Raw genomic sequence first — 12,500 nt, forward strand, 5'->3', positions numbered from 1 at the left:
AGGCATTCTTGTATCAATTAAAGTAGCTATCTTCATGAAATAAGCGCTAAGATTCTAGTTCAAAGATAGGAGCATTAAGCTCTAAATCCAGTCAGTCCAGCTGGAAGTTTCACTAACTACTTAGGGAACTAGGGACCAGACCAGAGTTATGATTGGTGTATTCCATTCCTACCGTAATTGAGACTTGCCCTCGCTCGCGGGTGATTCCTTATAGCTTGATCCATGTGATGGCTGTTCTCTGCAATGAACCACAACATGTCCATGGACTTCACAGAGAATTGAGTGAATGCACTAAAAACCAAGAAATGACATAGCGAGAACTGAGCAGCTCGAAAAGCTCGGACTTCGTATACAGAAAGTAGAACTAAAAGCAGATGAGTAGAGATTGAATCGAGCATAGAAATAAGAGAGTTTTTCTTTGCTTAGCACTGTTCGGTTCGTCTTTCTTTACAAGTCAATCTATGCATAATTCTATTTCTTGCAGCGCTGAATCCGCTTTTGAAATACAGATCAGGGGGCGGTATTCTTATTCCTTGGCTCGCCACTTATGAAACAAAACTAGATATTTCTTATTATTTTCTTAGGAGCTGAGCTCCGCATGCGGTTCGATTAAGATGCGACAAAACCTTATCCATTAGTCTTGGCGATGCCAGGGATGGAGGGAGTCATCAGTCGCACAAGCTTATTGCTAAAGCCAAGACAGGACATAATAGCTTCTAAGTAATGCCATTGTACCCGCTTTCATCATGCCCAACTCAAAAACCATTTATCCCATACTTCTTCTTTTCTTGTTCCTTCGTATGAATAACAGGAATCCCGGTTCGGATGGTTGACCAACATTATGATTGTGTATGAACTAGGGCTTTGGCTCAACACCTGCTGTCTTTCTTGCCCATCCTTTTGTGGTATCGAAGCTGTTCATTGAGATCCATAGGTTCACGTTACAACCCACCAATAGTCGATTCCAGAGCGGAAGGCGAAAAAGATAGGACGGGGACCCTTCGGAAGAAGGTATATGCCCGTAGTATCTAGAAAATATTCATGGTTGCAAGAGCGAGGTTAGTCATCCTCACCATCACCATCAAATACCGGTACTCGCTTTTTCTACAAGCTTGATTTACGAACTCGACCTTTCGCAGGAAGGAAGTTCCATATACCATCAACGGAGTCAAACCGCTAGAGGGTCACATATATCTAAATACTAGTTCCGATCATACCAGTACTTACTTCCGTGGAGATACGAGAAAGGGGGAGAAGATGCGATTATGTATCATAAATACTAAGGCCAGACAGACTAAAAGGGGCTTTTGGATACGAAGAAGGTTTTCACGTCTTGCTTTGGGTGGTATGCTTCCTCACTGTTGCTATTCTGCCCTTTCCCGGTAGTCAACCACCAACGAACGCAAGGAGATCTGGACCTGCATGTAATGTTTTTTTTTGCCAATACTCTAAAGCAGCTTCCTTACATCAACATGGGATTGCAAAAGGGAGGGAAAAAGGCGACTCCTCCTTAGTAGGAATAGTAGCTGAGGCTGCTTCAACTCATAACGAAGCTATTCCAGCACATAAGTCCGGGATGATCTGAGGTCGCTGGTCTCACATGGAAGAGATACGAGCCTCCGCTGGATAAACACCAGAACTGGTATCGGCTTCTTTTGTTCGTAACGAACAAGCAACGGATTGGGGATTGCCAATAGAAAAAGATACAACCAACCAGCAGCTTTTGGAAACCAGGATCACCCCCATTGTAAAGAGAACACGGCACCCCTTTCCGTAGGGGCTCGCAAAGGTATTATACTGGATGTGCGCAGAGAGCTAATGAAACTCCATTCCTTTTTCTCTATACTCAAGGATCTTCTATAGCTTGCTTTTCCAAGAGTATTGTATTGACCTGATTCCCCAGGAAAGAGTTGATGGCATCTCAACGCAAGAAGGTAGAGAAGAATCCCTAGCGAAGATGTGCCGAGAGCGAGAAAGCCTGTCTTCCCCGAGATTATTTATTCCTCTTATTTCTTATATGAATAAATGAAATCAATCCTCACTTGTATTAACTTCATGAGTGAAGAGATAGAGAAACCCTCAATACCGGCACTGCTCCTATCAAAATCAAATAATTGGATTTGTTTCCCCACTTCCTCCACGGGATTCGTACATCGGATGAGGATTCCTACAACGGTACAACGGATCAATCCATTCAAATCAATGAAACCATTAGGTACGCCCCGGGATCTACTCTATTTTTAGATTTGCTAATGCCGAGATCCGATGCGAAAGCAAAGCGAAGGTTGTTATTCAATAGTTGTTGCCGGTAAAGGAACAGCGGAACGGGTATCTTTAGCAAAGCAATTTTGATTGGTTGAATCGTATTGAGTTCCGGTCTCTTATAGGGTCTTTCTTTGTCCTACTTATAGTATCTTTCCTCCAGCCTATCGAAACTCGTGTTTTTATTAACCAACAACACATGCACTTTGTTAGAACTAAAGAAAAGGTTATTCAATCCACTAGTGCAACTGAAGTGAAGGAATTACCTATTCTGAACCTCCACAAGAAAGAGCTCATAACCACTGCTTGTGAACAGTTCTCCTCAACTGAAGGCGCACTACTGTTACTATCAGTCTAGTCTCTCGAGGGCACTCTTTCGATCTCGAACAAACTGACTTCTCCGGAAGAGAGATATTCAGAAAACCCGATTTCCAGTCCTGTCTTAAGAACCCGACTCCAAAGAAAGAAAAAAGAAAAGCGGACTAAAAGAGAACAACAAAAGAGAGATCACTTTCGACGATTGAACAGCACTTTTATATCCAGATTGGAACTGGACTTGAACCTTCATATCCAGATTTCACTCCACTTTCACTTTCATATCAGGAACGTCGACTTGCACTTTCAATAGTGAATTATTCACTTTCTGGAATTGGCTCATATTCACATAGGCCAAGAAAGACGAATAAGACCTTGAACTCCCTATTTCATGTGTAATCGAGAGACTCATAATATCAGTGCCTTGGGTAAATGCCTACCAAAGGGAGAAGATTACCGAACTTTTTTCTGTCTTCTTCGCTTCCTAAAATATTTAGGGAACAGGCTGGCTTTCATGTTCATAAGTTCTCTTTGTCACATACATCCATCGCTTTCGTCTTTCTTGGCTTACTCAGGTGATCTAATTAATGGGCAAGCCCCACTCAAAGCAATTCAGTCCCGGAGCTCTTTCTTCTAAATGCGGATTCAATAGCACCGGTGATGAAAGCAAAGGATATTCAATCCACTTGTCGTCTTGTGGGCCTGCTTCTTTCCGTTCTTTCTCTTCTTTTGCAGAGGTGTGTGTTGCGCCACGCATACAAATCGTTTTTTTAGCCAAAGGGTGACTTTACCACTCGCTTCTGGTTCCAATGGATATGGGTTAGATGGATGGAGTCTTCCTTATTGAAGTGGGCAAGGCAAGCAGCTCCTCTCGAATAGGCTGATCGGTGATACGTGATTTTGGAATAAAAGCTAGACGACTCAGCCCTCTTCTCATCTCAAAGCTCGACCTCTGCCACTACTACTGCTTCCCTAGCCAAGCCATACTTCTCATTCTTTGCTTGAATCCATAAAAAAACAAATTCCGTCGAGTTTCCTTGCATGGGTTGATTGACCTTGAAGTCCATATATAGATTCCCGTAGTTCATCTCAACTTGACCAACCATTGAGAATGGAACAAATAGGGGAGATGGAATTCTTCTATATTTTCTTTCAACCCTTGCTCTTGCCTTGGCTTCGCCTTCCACCTTCAGCTAAGCACCTAACCCGTGGGACGGGACCTTTGGTCTAGCCTTTGTTCGGGTATGGGACCGACCTGGGATTCTTCCATCCGAGTGAGTACCGCCCTTCTGATTTGGTTTGAGTACGGGACCGACCTTCTCTTTTGTTTGTAATTGGGCTTGCCCGAAACAAAGGAACTTTGGTGTGAGAACCCACCCGAGTTGGTAACCCAACGTTTTCACCTACGATTTCTCCCTCGTCTTCTTTGCCTAGCCTTTAGCTTCTTTCTTGTCTGATCTTAGATTTCACTGTTAGGAAATAGGGCATTACCTGTCACTCCGCCTTTCTAAGAAGGCCTTTCACTTAGTTGTCCTTTCTACTAGAACTTCCCTTTAGCAGTTCTGGAACATCTATAGTATGCTTGAATGTCGGCAATTTTTCTATATTCTCTTCCTCCTCGTCCATTAGTTCAGTTCCTTTCCTTAGTGAAATCTGCCCCCCTCCATCTTTCGAGAACAACAAGAGGGCATTCTCAAGCAGGCGTATTCTTCTTCACTTCCTAAGAAGGCATTTTCTTGCTAACAAGCCATTCTGGCAAACAAAAGAGCTACTTCTATCAAAGAGGAGCAAAGGCTAAGCGGAACTCCTCCCTTCGTGTCTTCTTCCTTTCCAAGCTTGTTGCGGGGAATCTGGGCTCTTTTGCAGCCCCTAAGGACTGCTACTTTGATGAATGAGGCCTGACGGTCTTAATTCCTAATGCTACTCCTACTGCTATTGCTATTGTTACTGCTTTTGGGAATTGGCATCTTTCTTCATAGGGGCCTAGCCAAGGAAAGCTTTCCCATTAAATGAATGTGCTTGCGTACTCTTCGATTCCTGCGGGAAGTGTGGGACTAATTGAATTTCATTCTTGTCTGCTAAGAGAATTATTCTTCCTTACAGCTTGCATTCGATGCATCCACCGTACTAAGAGCTCCTTCTTGAAGAACCGATTCTGTAACAACCCCAAAGGCGAATCTATCTAAATAAACCTAAAACTCCCATTATGATTTGAGATTGCCTTGCCGTTGCGCCCCTTGCCTTTCTTACTGGATTTCCAGTTGATGGGGAAGGCTTGGCAAAGAAGCTTGTGTCGGAAGAGAAGTGGAAAACTAAGCTGTTCGGGCTTAACTTAAACCTGATTGCCCTAGTAGGAGTCAGAATAAGGTTGAGGCTTGAAGACAAGCAACTGACATCTCGGATCTTGCCATTGCCAGGAGCATGGATGCCCAGAATGCCCTCAGTCTATGTCTGTCTATATAGGCTTTAAGGAAAAAGGCAAGTGAGCCGTAAGCCAAAAATCAAGGCTTTTAAGGACCTTCGACAGCTTATAAATAAGCTAATAACAGATCTTTTGCGTCTTTCGAGATGCGAAGAGAAGTAAGAAGGTTTACTATTGGGATAACAAAGATATGACCATATTTCAGATCGATTTTCAACAGACGAGATCGAATAGTAGAATAGAGAGAAGGATTTGCTGCTTTCTTAAAATGATAGAGAGTCAGGAGAGGGTCTATGTTAATAGAGCTCTTTAGATAGGGAGAGGAAAGACGTAACTAGACCGCGGAAAGAATAGAATCTTTTACCGCTACATCCGCTGGAGAAGAAAACTCAGCAAAGGAGATTCCTATCCTTTCTCTAGTTGAAGACTAATCTAGATATTCCCGAAGATGCTTGACTTCGAGTTCTTGGAGTGACAGCTTTCTTTGTAAACAAGGGTCCCTTACTCTATTACTTTTCCACTTCATTGATCTGAAAGAAGTGACAGAAGAAAGCTACGGGCATATACCCCTGCCCCGGGGGAACAGGTGCCACCTCAACAGCTATATTCTAAATCGTTAAGCCTCGCAACCCTTTCCTTTGTATCGGACCTTTCCCGCTTTCCTTACTTTCCTTCCTCACTCAAACTTCAAAAAGTCCTTCCATGAATCTAGGGAAGGAAAACCACCTCTGACTTCACCAAGTCTCCCTTTCTTTGGTCGAAGGCTTCAGGTCAAGATCCTTTTTCCTATCTATTGAAGATGCAAAGAGAGATGCTTCTTCCTCTTCAAGTTGGAAGTGCAAGAAGAAATGCGGTAAATAGGAGTTCCATCTACCACGCACTCGCCCCACACTCCAGCTAACTTCAGCATCCATACTCAGCTAGGAGGAAGGTGCCGGGGACACTATGAACACACATGTACTTGGTTGACTTCACGTCCCGTCTCACAACCGGGTAAGATCAAATAAACAAACAGCTTGCTTGCCCAATCCCTATTGAGAGGATTTCTTGAGCTTGAACTTCCTTTTGTAGCTCCGCTCACAAGGACTTCTTTTCATCCGCAATGAAGCTTATACGACCACTTGGTCAGTAAGGCCTGATTCAAAAAAAGATCAATCACTCCCTTCCCTACTTCAATGGAAAAGGGGGAATCGCCCTTTCACAGCCGCCACTCCACAAAATTTATACCTATCCTTTCGCCTAAGATGATCACGAACGAAGACAGAGAATTGCGTAGATAGGAGGAGGAAACGAACCAACCCGAAAAAACAAACAAAAGGGAATGAGAGAAATGATCGGAACGATTGAAGAAAGAAAGAGAATGGCGGCCCCTTTCCTTTCGCCCAGGGGGCATCGTCGTCGGGGACAGGCTTCGAGGGTTCTTCCATATCTAGATATAGAGATAGATGATGATAGAGATCTAGATCTTTCTATAGATAGATCCTTTGAGAAATTTCTATTGATCCGCTTTCAAGATCTATGAACAAGAGAGATCCAAAAAATCTCCATGTAAAAAAAAGAGATGAATAGATAGGGCTGAGCCGATAGCAGGACTGGGTACGATGATGGGGCGAGAGAGGGAAAAAACCCTTCGGGATGGATCGGGAAAAGTGACCTCCGGCTCAGCCCACGACTTCCTTCCCTTCGCATAGCTCAGGTGACTCCCTTCCCCCTTTTTTCCCAGAATGAATTAGCCCGACACGACGAATCCTGCCCTCCTGTCTTTCTTTCTCATTGAATGAACCACTGCCTGGGACGCCCCTATGCCTATGAATTCAATGATTTAAGGGCCCCGGGAGGAAACTTCGGAAAGAAAGCCTACTGGTTGGTCTGGTTGTCCCCCGGCGGTGCCCGGGCGGGCCTCGGTTCAATCTTGCCGATTCTACCTAGACATGGCTCAAAATGAAGGGGTAAGGCCAAGTGTTCTTAAAACAAAACTCGAAGTGCACACTTCGGAGCACGGTCTTCCGTTAGGTCCTTTACGGACGACGAAAGCCCCTTGGCTATACTCTACTCTTCGCCTCCGGCTGTTCTGTTCTTTTCTTTTTGCTCGGCGGAGCTGAGCTGGGTTCCATTACACTCTGTAGGAAATGCATAGACAGTCCACGCAGCAAACCGAGGCCCTGCGTGCGCCGTACGTACCGCCTACGAATAATAGGTAGCCCCACCCCAGGCAGAGTTTGTGAGCCGTGTAATAGGCGACCATTTCGCGCGGTTCGGGGGGCACTTGAATAAGCCGCCGGCACCCGGCTGCGTCTTTACCCCTATCCAATTTTTGGGCCAATTCCCCCTTCGTACTACCAAAAAATGAGATTCTTGCCGAATCCGAGTTTGCTGCCCCAACCATTACAAAACTAATACCTATTCTGTTTAGTACTTCAGGTGCTTCTCTAGCGTATAATGTAAATCTCGTAGCGGATCAATTCCAACGAGCCTTTCAAACTAGTACTTTTTGTAATCGACTCTATAGCTTCTTCAATAAACGCTGGTTCTTCGATCAAGTTTTGAATGACTTTCTAGTCAGATCGTTCCTGCGTTTCGGATATTCAGTCTCATTCGAAGCTTTAGACAAGGGTGCTATTGAGATATTGGGCCCTTATGGTATCTCGTACACATTCCGACGATTGGCCGAGCGAATAAGTCAACTTCAAAGTGGATCTGTTGTGCGAAGAGTGCGTTATGAACCGTGGCCGCCTACCTGCTTTGGTTGGTGGGGGCGGCTCCTCCATTGTGGGTAAACGGGAAACCCGACTCTACGAACCCGAGGAAAGGCTGCACAGCTTCCGTAGGGGCGTTAAGACCGGAGCTTTTTGTAGTGCTAGCAGGAATGCAAGTGAATGAATCCAATCCCATCCCCTTTAAAATCGGCGAGGTAATACCTTATTGAAGTAGGGCACGCTACGGCAACACAGGACTGACGGGGTGGGGGCTTGCTGTCTACTTGGCGAGCCTTCACTGCCCCCTTCTGTAACTTCCCTTCTTTCGTCCGTCCACGAGGCAGTCAAAAGAAAGAGAGAAAGGGGCGGCTATAACGCAGGAGTCGTGGCGGTTGTATGCCACAAGGTCCCTATAGACAAGGGGACAAGTGAATCATCGCTTTTGGGCGCAGGCAGCCCTCTACCATCCATCCCATTGCATTCCTCTCGTAGAGTACTGTACCGTCTCAGACCAGATACATCTATGGAAAGAAAGGATTTCATAGAAAATCTTCATTTTTCTATTTTTTTTATCCCCACGCATTCCGTTATTCCCGTAACTATGGATTGGTTGTCCCTACCTAACTAAATGGTAGTGGTCTAGGGAGCGCAATTGCTAGAGCACGGGAGAATGAAGAGTAATGATTTAAGCAAGAGCAGCCGGACGGACTACTATAGTCAGTCTAGTGACTACTATAGTCTTTTCTTTCTTTGTAGTTAAGTAATAATGTTTGGTATAGCAGCCTTTCCGAGCGAGTCTCTGGGATCTCCTGTAAACCCCCATGATGTGGTAAAGGGAGGATATTAGGGGAAGCAGTGAGTGGAGATTCCCCTGCGGAGAGCCGGATGAGGGGAGACCCTCACGTCCGGTTCGGAGGGCGGGGATATCCCGACCCTACTATCATTATGCCTTTGCAATGTTACTTGGTTCAACTCCATTTGTGACCTTTTCTCGTATGTGGGACTCTCTATCTTCTTGGGTAGATTCTAGATCGTCTTTCATTTTGTTAGTGAGTAGTTTTCTTATTAATAAGTCAAGTCAAGAGTAATAAGAGAACTGTAGGAGCTTGCCAGGACGGCTTGGTAAGCAAGCTACCTGTTATGTAGGCGCCAACTCCCAGTTCTTTCTCTTCTTTCTTTTTGATTTTTTATTCTCGTTTTTTTACTAAACGTATAATCTCCTTTCCGGGGAAGGGGTAACATAGACGGAGGCACATGTAGACAGATACAGACTTTTTCAATCTTTTGCCTAAGCGAAGTAGTTGATCCCTCCGAGGTAAGGGCGAATCGAGACCGAAAGCTACTAATAAAATAGCATAATATGAACACATAGCTGAACACATAGTTTAAGTAGAAACTGTTAAAGCTCCCTGGTCTCGAAACGGCCGGCTTTGGTTCAGCTCTCGGGGCCACCTTACACACTAATAAAATCGTCAGCTTCCTTCCCCACTCATCGCCCTCACTTTAAGACAAAAAATCCAATTCGATTCAAAGATCGGAATCATACCACCAGCGGGCAAGGTCGGCTCAAGAAATGGAAGTTGTGAGATGGAAAGAAAACCACGAAAAAAGAACTGAATTAGGGATCAATCCATACGCGGCTTGCCTTCTCCCCTTCCCCATAGTAAGCCAGCCAATAGTACCCTAACTTAAGAAGTTCTCTTAGCTAGCGCATGTCCATTAATGTGACCACCGCATGCTCCTGCATGAGTTTCATGAATGGTTTGTTTTCGAATCCTATCTCTCTGGGGAAAGGTATCTTTTTTCAATTCGAACAACGGTATCCCTACCTGGCAAACTATCCTCGTTTTCGAAGTCCCTAGTTTTGTCCTCTGCTGTAGTATTCCGGTTAGTAGACGGCTTCCTTCATCGGAAATCTAGCCAGTGCTTTCCATTAGGTGTGCAACGAAGGATAGCCTTGCTTTTCTTCTGATTCTGATTCAGTCCAAAGATAGAGACAAAAGAAAGGTAATTATTGAATCGGACTTGGCTTCTTTTTCGGCATGGGCAAAGGTTTGGCAATTCCACCATTAGCAAAGGTTTAATCGGTTGACGGTATCCTTGGCGAAAGGCACCTGGTGAGAGTAGCTGCTGCTGCTGTGCTACCTCCAACTATGAAGTTCAGCACATGAACAATACAGAGTACTTTGTTTCCAAAAACAATACAGAGAACAAGACCACAAGAAAACAATTTACAAGAACGACTTTTAGGCAGCAGCATCTGGACAACACGCTTAAAAGCTTCCAGAAAAATGATAGCACAGACAGCCGAAACAATTTTCCTAATATTTCTTTAACTTGACCTTTTTGCAGTACATCTAACAGCATATAGGGGAATGCCTTTTTTATATTACATTTGCACCAAACCAAGCTATTCTTAATACTAATTCCTTTGCATAGATACTTTCAAAAGTGCTGAGAATAGCAACAGAGAGAAAACGCTGCAGAAGATATCACAATTGAATTACTAACCTGGTACTTGTTCATAGATTTTCTAGCATCTTCAATAAGCTTTGATTCTTACTCAAGTAGTTTGGTTTGTAGTGTAGTTTTTTTTCTTGACTCTAGTAGTGTAGTTAGCATGCCTTCCGTTCCTTGCTTGCTTATGCACTTTTGAATTAAAGACGACCTTTCAATTCATTATTGACTGGATAAAGTAGTATTAGTTAATATACGCTGATTCAGACAAATCAAAAATAAGAGACAGTCTTTTTCGATACTGTATGCTGGGACAGACCTGTAGGTGAGCACAAGCACAGCCAGCCTTCCACCTCTTTATACTTATGTTTAGCAGTGTACCTGGTCTTACTTCTTTTTCAGTTTACGCTTGTGTCCCAAGCTTGCAAGTTCGAAGAAGAGTATTGTATTGACCTGAATCAAGTTGTTTGCCTACCCGCCGTTATGTCTTAGCTAGGAATGAGCTGTGAACAAAATCGAAATAGTTGTTACTTGAGTCGATAATGACTTTGTGTCGGTTTGCTATTTTCTATAAATTGGATTGGTACCATGTATTGTAACATAAGCTTTTGTATAAGAGCTGAGATGTAGTTAAGATTACACTTGATCCTCTCTCTGTTTTGTTGCTTCCTTCCATTATCTCCAACAACTGGTATCAACACTAGGAACCTTCACGGTCAGGGTTGATTTTATTAGACCACTATGAACACTTGTAATTGGTTCTTTCTACTTCAGGCATGGTTCTCTCTAGTTAGTGGAAGAGTGTACAACATAGGGATTGGTATCAGTCACACATTTAAGAAAGAAAGTGAAAGGGGAGGGCAAGAGCGGTTCGAAGGTCAATGAAATGATAAAAAACCACCAGGTCGAGTTCGCTTCTCCCTTCCTTTTGGTGTTTAGGATGTGAAGTTGATATAAGAAGAGAGGAAAGGGGAACTGCGCTAAATGGATAATTTCATCCTGGTGATGGGCTATTCCAATGGGCATGCATCTGAGATATGGGCTTTGAGCGTAGGAACGCCCACCTTTACAAGAGCTCAGTTCTAAGATTGTTTGCGCGTAGGCACCACTACTATTCTGTCTTTTCTTGTTATGCATCCGGTCCTATAAATCTTTTTTTTCTGACCGGAGGAAGAGAAATAAAAACGTCACTTCGCTCGCCTTGGGGGACCTAATTAGGAGCTGATTGATTTCTTTAATAGATATGAAGATGCCTTGAATGAACCCAAGCAAGCCGAAATAGAATACTATAAGTATGAAGTGGACATCTATGGTTTAATTGGAAACATCTCTTTTCTATTTATATTTTGCCAGTGCCTCCCTTTGTGGCAGAGCGAGCGCCTTGACTAAGATAGATTGACTCTTTCATTCTTTTTTTTATTCTGGTTCCAATCGTTTGAGGAAAACCCCCTTTGGCATCAATGAAACTCTGTTATATAGGAGTTCAAAAACCTCATTTCGTTTGAGAGATAGTGGAATTTCTTCTTTCAACACGTACATCGACGAGGGTGTCGATGACTTGAGTGAGGAATGGTCATGTGCTAGAGGCCGTACCTTTGGAGTAAGACCTCAACAAGGGGGTGTGCAGTTTAAATGTAAATGACGAGCATGGAGAGGCCAAGGTCATTTGTTATTAGGTGTGGCTGATGCAAGAAGACTGGCGAGCTGTCCATGGTGAGAAAAGTTGTGATGCTACTGCAGGGGGCATCCTGGTGTAGTTGAGGGCGCAGAACTTCTGTGCGGGTACAACTGGCACTTAAAAGACCTTCCGTGTAGATGAGTTCTCTTGAGTGAGACTAATCGAGTTACGAAGAAACCTTTGCGATGGTGCTGTGCAGTTGGGTTCTCTATGGAGGAACTTCGTTGTGGGGACCAAGGGGTCTTCTTAAGAAGAGTTGCTTTGATGAAAAGAGTGTAGCCATGATGGCAAGTCAAGGTGGGGCCCTGTGAAGGCAAGCCTTGTGTATGTTGGCGTGATGACGAGAGAAAGGAAATGCCCAGGAACAATAGCTGTCCGTAGCACACCCTGCAATGACTTCGACCAGCGGACCAGCCTATCCAATACCCTACGCCATGACCTTAGAAGTTCGTACCCCATGATATTCAATGACACCCGTAGACATTTGATCATTCATACCTCACAGTACGCTTTCTTTCTTTTTTTTGGACTTTGAATTCCAAGCAAAGGAAGCTCAGTGAAAGATAGACTGGGATTTGACAGCAAGAAGAAAGCAATCATAGTACGCGGCACACACCGCTGACGAATGAGATTGACGTCCCAAACCAACACAGGTTCAAGACTAAGTGCA

Source organism: Triticum urartu, chromosome 2A, assembly GCF_056163025.1.
Source record: "Triticum urartu cultivar PI428250 chromosome 2A, HENAU_Tu73, whole genome shotgun sequence".
Classification (NCBI taxonomy): domain Eukaryota; kingdom Viridiplantae; phylum Streptophyta; class Magnoliopsida; order Poales; family Poaceae; genus Triticum; species Triticum urartu.